The sequence below is a fragment of the Mus musculus genome, chromosome 3, assembly GCF_000001635.26.
Source record: "Mus musculus strain C57BL/6J chromosome 3, GRCm38.p6 C57BL/6J".
NCBI lineage: Eukaryota > Metazoa > Chordata > Mammalia > Rodentia > Muridae > Mus > Mus musculus.
In genome coordinates this window covers 135,398,779-135,405,864 of record NC_000069.6, presented here as the reverse complement: position 1 = coordinate 135,405,864, position 7,086 = coordinate 135,398,779, and positions in this window count along the sequence as shown.

Here is a 7,086-nt window from a genome sequence, read left to right as displayed (position 1 = left end):
TGCCTCAGTGAGGGAGGGCCAGGGATCAGAACTCCGGTTCTCATGATCTGTCCATCTCCTGAACCCGTAGTCTTCCCATGTAGGTGTAAGAAACATTCCATCTTTGTAGTAATAAGGCTAAGAATTATTGAGTATTTATGTGTACCAGACATTACATCAAGCATGGACAGGGCCCATAAATGTATTTCATAATGTCAGTGAATTCCTCTATGTGATTTTACCTTTCTTGTGACCAACAGAAAGATCCAAAATTAGAGTTGGAAAATATCTGTGCTGAGGGAGTTTTACAAGGTCTGCACTCCAAGCTCATAACTGCCTATAGGCAGGGGAGAGGTAGAGCCTTTCTCGTCTGTGGCGGTGGGGTGTTCAGAGACTCTTGATTCAGTGCCCCCAAGCGCCTGCCTTCACCATCAGATTAACCAGGTACTTTCCCACAGATGGTCAAATCCCAGCATGAGTTCGGATGCCTTGTTTGTGGAAGCCATTCTGCTCTGTAAAACCATTGCTACAATGCACAGCAACAGTCATTGAAAAATATTCCAGCTGCTGCCATCCTTTTTGGGCTTCACAGAAGGCACATTTATTGGAGATTGGTGGTCTAGAATGAGATGGTCAACCTTTAATTTTGTCAAATAAGAACAGTGAGAAAAGTGAAAACTGTCTCAGAATGTAATTCTAAGTGCCCTGAGAAGAAAATAGTTCCCTCCCCTCCACATTTTCCACTTTAAAACATACTGTTACTCTGCCCAGACGTCCACGTCTGGGCGCAGGCTGGGGTTTTAGTAAGCTTTCACAGGAGCATAAGAATTGCCATCCTCTGTAAATTCCCAGAGTTCTATCGTGTGCTGTACACAGGCACTGAATAACCACACACACATGAATTGATAAACCACTTGAGTGTTGTAGAACCTTAGAGAAACAGCTTTCTTAGCTTCCTCACGATTGTTACGGGGGTCACCTAAGCTGCTGAAGTAGAGCACTACTCATTCCTTACTCAGCAAACAAGCACCAGCCTTACAAAATACCAGGTATCCTGGGAGCATTAGCAGGGTGATGGGCTAATGACTCACTGGTGTGGATAATTAAGCAAGATGTGTTGTGGAAAGCACGTCACAACTCAGCTGCGAGTTTGCTGCCTCCTGGTGATTCACTCACTGAAATGCTTTTGTGTTTTGTAACCTAATTTGTTAATAAGTTTATAGGAAGCCAATTAAGCTAGCTGCTGATCTGTATCATTTTTGTTTCATAGTCTTTGATTAGAAATGGCAGACTGTATTCCTAAACTATTTTAATGCTCCACTCCAAAACCAAACCGAACCAGGTGACTGTTGTACTCGATACCTGCCCAACAAGTTTAACTAATGAGATTTTACTCATTCAGACTCATCAGGGCCTGCATCACCAATCTGAAAAGGCCTAAGGATGGGGAACTGCTCACACGATCCAAAGCCAGTGCCCGAGCCCCTTCCATCTTCAGTCTACTTAGTTTTCCTTCATAGCAAAATCCAATTAGTTGGTTATCTGTTTTCTATTCCTAAACATAACACTTGTATTAAGAACTTTCTACAGCAACCACATGATGGCTCACAACCATCTGTAATGCTATCCAGTGCCCTATTCTGGTGTGTCTGAGGACAGCTACAGTGTACTCATATATAAAAGTAAATAAACAAACCTTGAAAAAAATTACATTTTAAAGGGGGGGGGGTGGTGGCTGGAGAGATGGCTCAGTGGTTAAGAGCACTGCTCTTCCAAATGTCCTGAGTTTAAATCCCAGCAACCACATGGAGGCTCACGACCATCCGTAACGAGATCTGACGCCCTCTTCTGGTACATCTGAAGACAGCTACAGTCTACTTACATGTAATAAATAAATCTTTTAAAAAAATTCATCCAGAGGCAGGTGAACAATAAAATGTGAGTGCTGACCAGAGAAATAACCAAAAAAACAAGTGAGAATTGAAAATGAAAGGCGAGCAGCTTGAGAAATTTGCATCAGGTAGTGTGATAGTTGAGAAGGTAGGATGTTACATTCACTGATACAGTACCCACTTTTGAAAGCTTAGTGCTAAACGTGGTATATCTAGGTGGAAAAGGTACCCAGGGTGTTCTTTGTTTTGTTTTTGTTTTTTCGAGACAGGGTTTCTCTGTATAGTCCTGGCTGTCCTGGAACTCACTCTGTAGACCAGGCTGGCCTCGAACTCAGAAATCCGCCTGCCCCTGCCTCCCAAGTGCTGGGATTAAAGGCGCGCGCCACCACGCTCGGCCCCGAGATGTTCTTGGTATGTGAGGGCTTCACTGCAAGAAGTTTCCCCATTGGGCTGGAACATTTCCAAACTTAATTGCTAACTTACTGCATAATTTTCTAAAATACGACAGGTGGTGTTTGAATCGCATAGATTGTGTTAGAGAATTTGCCCGCTACAGGGGCAATTGAAAGCCAAATGTGCAGCTGTGCCGCGACTGCCTCCACGTCTCTGGTGCACACAGACTGGATGAAGGAGGACACCTGTAGCTGCTTTCTGTGTTTAACTGCTGCATCTGCCCCCAGGCTTTTGTTCATAGTGGATTTTGACTGGAAGCCCTATTTTTCATTTTACTCAACAAATCTTTCTTTTGCAGAAGTCATGAAGCAGTCTTTAAATACAGTAGAATTACAAGCAGGTACACACTGCTAAGGACATTGCTCAGAGAGGCAGTAACAGGGTCTTTCAGCTCTCCCTTGGCGGGGTGGGGGCGGGGGGTTAAATGCGCAGATGCACTGCACATTAAGAAATGATGCTTTAAACAGTCTGGGTGAAACAGCTTGCGGAGCCTGCTGCTTCTCTCCTCCTTGAGGGTCCTGGGAATTGGACTCAGGTTCTCAGACTTGGCAGCAAGCACCTGCTGAGGTCTGCTCTTCTGATATGTTTTTGTAATGATAAGTACCGGCCCCATAGCCTGGCTGCTCCCTGGAAGGAGAGGATCTGCATGGACAATGTGACCTTGCTTCCTGATTAAAAGTATTGGTTAAATAAAGACGCCAACAGCCAATGGCTGGGCAGAAGAGACATGTGAGTGGTTTGGGTTTTCCAGGCTTGGAGTTGGAGGAGACCCTGAGGAGGCAGAAGAGGAGGAAGTGGAAAAAGGAGAGAGAGGACACCAGGGGTAAAAATCCTAAAATAATGGCCACGTAGGATGGCTGATTGGAGTTAAGAGCAGTGTTCTCTGACCCAAAGATGTCAGGATGCTGGGTGACATCACTAAGCCAGATGTGCCCTTTCTGTGGTCTTCCCCCACCCCAACCTTGAGGATTTACCTTCCCTACTTCAGCTGGTGGTGGGGCCTGTGGTTGGCCACTTCCTTTCACCAGATGAGAACCTATCAGGGCTCGCCCATAGAAATGGTGTGTGCGCTACTGCCACCTTGTGGCCGTATGTTCTTCACTCGCGCAGCACCATAAAAATTCAGTGCCAGAAACCTGAGCAGCGTGCATTTTTCCTGGCCACATCTTATCAAGCCACTGCTAATGCTGGATGTTGAAACTACGAGCGATAAAGCGGATCATAGGTTTCAATGTGGCAAGTCCTGTAAGGACAGTAATGTCCACGTGACAGCAAGTTAAAATGGTTAAGTGCCTAGCTCTCTCTCTCTGTGGAGTGATGACAGATGTGTCTACTCATTAAGCAGAAACTTTGCCTTGGTGAAGCATTTTTGTCGTGGAAAGAGTTATGGAAAGAGAACATGACAGATAAAAATGTCTTCTAAAGGAATCTACAGCAGTTGAAATGTGGACATCGGATACAGTAGAATTTCTAAAGTACTGTCCCACCGAGATTTCCTCACCCCAGTTCCTAGAACCTGTGAATCTATCCCACCTGTGAATATACCACGTGATTTGATGGGCCATACTCCAGGAAATTATCTATGCAGGCCCAATCTAATGTCTTTTTTTTTTTTAACATTTATTTATTTGGTGAGCGTGTGCGCACACACTCATTCATGCACACAAGAGCAAGCACGCAAACACATATGTAGATGTCCCCTTCGGGGCATGTGCTCACCCCGTGGTACTCATGCCAAGAGCTGGTTTTCTCTTTCTATCAAGGGTCCCAGGGATCAAGCTCAGGTTGCCAGTCCTGACTGCAGCCCCCTTCACCGCCTGGGCTCCTCTTGCTGACCCCACAGAAGCTCTCTGAAAAAGTTATTATTTGTACCGGGTGTGGTGGCTCACACCTTTCATCTCAGTACTTCGGGAAGCAGAGGCAGGTAGATCTCTGTGAGTTTACAGCCACCCTGGTGGCTTCCAATAAGATACCAGGCCAGACAGACGTACATAGTGAGTCTGTGTCTTAACAAAGTTATTTGGTTTTTAAATCATGGCAAACTACGTACATAATTCATCATCGTTCCCCATCGTAAGTGCGCACTATAGCAGTTTAACTGTGCTCGCATTAGGTGGCCAGCTGCCAGTACACTCCTAGTTCAGCTGAAGTTGAGGACCACTGAACAACAGTCTCCTCTCTCCTCACTTGCTGTCCTGCTGTATTGTTATTCTTGCTCAAACTGTACATGGAACTCCTATCAACATTAGAGGAAGTGACACAAAATTGTCTCTTGCTGCGCACATAAAGGGTTTTTCTTTGTGACTCAGTTGGTCTGGATTTTTCAGTTCTCTCAGTCAGAAATCCATTGACATTAAAGAAAGCGTCAGACTGCAGCATCAGTTTGACCAATTGGACGTATGCTTTCATTTCTTCCATTTTCAGTGGGAGGTGGTGCCCTGGTGCACGTGTGGAGTCAGAGAGCAATTGTGGGAGTCAGTTCCCACCTTCCACTCAGACTCGTGGAGTCAGATTCGGTCATAGGGCTCAGACACGAGCATCTTCACCCTTCCCGAAAGCCTAGTATGTCTTCATTCTTAAGAAAACAGGCATGGTGCCAGGCATGGTGGTGACACCTTTAATGCCAGCTCTAGGGAGGCAGAGGCAGGTAGATCTCTGAGTTCAAGGATAGCCTGGTCTACAGAGTGAGTTCCAGGACAGCCTGAGCTACACATGACAAGGATGTTGTAACTGAAATCCCGCATTGTGCCAAGGAACCTGGTTGGTAAAAGCATTCAGTAAGAAGGCAGAAGTAAGCCCTTAAGGAATGTTAAGGCTAGTGTTATTATAGTTTAATTGTTTATTTTATGTGTGTGTATCTGGGGTGTGGGAAGGCATGTGTATCATAGAGCATCATGGGAATTATGGAAAACCTTGCTGGAGTCAGCTTTCTCCAGCCACTGTGTGGAATCTAAAGATTGAACTTGCTATGCCTTAGTGGTAAGCTCCTTTAGCTTGTGGGAAATCTGGCCAGCCCTAGGCTATTTTAACATAGTTTAGATGTACTTGTGTTTTTTCTACATGTAGTCTGTGCACCATGTCCCTGCCTCGGGTCCACAGAGGCCCCTGGAATCCTGTTCTGATGCTCTTGAAGAGCAGCCAGTCCTCTTAACCACTGAGCCCTCCACCAACCCCGCTCCACCTCTGTGTTTCAAGAGATATTACTTATAGGCAGATACCAGTTTGAAGCAGATACCAGAAGCTCTCCCAGAAGCCCCCATACCCTCTAAAGAGCAACGCCCACTCCTCCCCACCCCCAACCTGGCAAACATCATTCTGTTGTCCCTGAGCTCACAGAGCATAATGCCCTCAAGGGCCATGAACATCATAGCATGTGTCAACATGTCAAGCTTTATTAATTAATGGTAAGTGTTCCCAAGTCTCTGCAGAGCCCACTTTATTTACCGGTATGCCTGTTGGTTGGCACTGGCCTTTGTGCTATTGTGATAACACCATTATGAATTCAGTTCACACAACTGTCTCAAGAACCTTATTTGCATATATTCTGGGTATAGAACCAGAAGTAGAAATGCTAGATCACATGCAAGTTTTGTTTAATGGTTAGAGTATATGAGAGAACATGTTCATACATGCACACGAGTGTGTGTGTGTGTGTGTGTGTGTGTGTAGAACAAGATGCCAAAGGAACAGCTCGTGATCATACATGATTGAGAGAGAACAAGAGAACACATCTATACTTTTGTCTTTGTGCAGGCCAGAGCTGTCAACCTTGTTTTTTTGTTGTTTTTGTTTTTATAGTCTCTCTGACTAGCCTGTAGGTCATAAAATAAGCAAGCCTAGCTGGCCTGAGCCTCAGGGATCCGCCTGTGTCTCCTCAGCACTGGGTTTACAAAGAGCCCATCATCTGGCTTTTTAACTGAGGTCTTCACACTTGCACTGCAAGTTCCCCCTACTGTTTTTTGGAAACAGAGTCTCATCTAGCCTGGGACTGCCTCACACTCATTATGCATCCAAGAGAGACCTAGAACTTTGGACTCTTCTGGCTCCATTTCCTAAGTGTTGGGAATTATAGGCATGGGCCACCATGACAGGTTTTATGAAGTGCCAGGAATCAAATTTATGTATTCATGCATGCTAGAGGTGCGCTCTACCACCAGTCATAACCCTAGTGCTCATAGAAGCTCTTTTAAAATATATAGGTGTGTGTATGCCTGCATGTGTATGTGCCTGTATGTGCATCATAAGTATTCAGTATGTATGGCCAGAGGGCACTGGACCCACTGGAGCTGGAATTACATATAGGTGTGAACCATGGTATGGATGGTGGAAACTGGACCTGGTGGGTCAATCTGCAGGAGCAACAAGTGCGCTTAATTGCTGAGACATCTCTCTAGCCCCAGTAGAAGCACTTTTAAAAGTAAATTCTAGTTTGTGGTAGAATCCTAGCTCTGGCTGGTCTTGAATTCCTGACATAGCAGAGCCTGAACTGTGAATCCTCCTGCCTCTACTTCCTGAGTGTTGGGGCTAGAAGCATGTTTGACGATTTCCCACTGGGGTTGAACACTGCACTCCACTAGTCAAGCATCTTACCAACTGACCTTTTTCTCCCACCTCCCAAAAGCACTTCTAAAAGGCAAGCTTAAAGTCCTGGCTGCCGACATTTTAAAAAAGGGATCTCCTATTGTTGATGTTATTTTAAGGCAGAGATGTACTATGTAGCCCAATCTGTCCTTGAACTGTGTAGCCCAGGCTGGCCCTTTCT